Source organism: Triticum aestivum, chromosome 4B (assembly GCF_018294505.1).
Source record: "Triticum aestivum cultivar Chinese Spring chromosome 4B, IWGSC CS RefSeq v2.1, whole genome shotgun sequence".
NCBI lineage: Eukaryota > Viridiplantae > Streptophyta > Magnoliopsida > Poales > Poaceae > Triticum > Triticum aestivum.
Genome location: NC_057804.1, coordinates 666,835,382 through 666,836,155, shown reverse-complemented (window position 1 = coordinate 666,836,155; position 774 = coordinate 666,835,382).

The following is a 774-nucleotide window of genomic DNA, read 5'->3' as shown; positions in this document are numbered from 1 at the left end:
GAACAAACTCCCCTCGACCGCTGTCACAAGAAGAAATTAAGCTAATGCCGGGAAAATATACATCAGTGCAATCAGAAAAAGTTTAACTTGTAGTTTTGGGGGTCCCTAACTAACTGAAGTATGCTATATGCTCTTCTAGGAAGGATAGCTCGCTGGGCAGCAGGAAATGGCATGCATAACAGGGCTAAACAGACTTTATGGTAGTAAGGTGATCAAGTGGCGTAAATCTAAAAATATGAGCAGATTGACCAAGTTTGCCCGTTATCACCTAGAGTAAGATTAACCAAACAAGCACTAGTGCAGTACCATTTGATGATGCGTGTACCAAATGAATAAACAACTGTGTTTGCATTCGAAATGAATTTGCGCAAACGCATGAGCTGAAGTGCCAGAGAAGTAAGAGTTTTCCTCATTTTACCATATAGGTGGATCGCTGTAGCATAAACTAAACTACAGAATCCCGGCACTAAAACGTCTCGACCTGTTAATGCTATGTCTGATCACAAGAATGTCAATGCGCATGAACAGCATATGAAACAAAAGAACATGCGAGAGTCATTCCAAACAAAAGAACACAAGCGAGTCATTCCAAACAGGCACAATGGTCCAACTATGAACACCATGAACTCAAGGTCCATGTAGTTACATCCCTCTTTATAAATACATAGTAGCCATACAAGGAGCTCTCCACATCTATTGAAGATAATAGTTATTCTTCCAAACACACACACACACACACACACACACACACACACACACACACGCACGCACGCA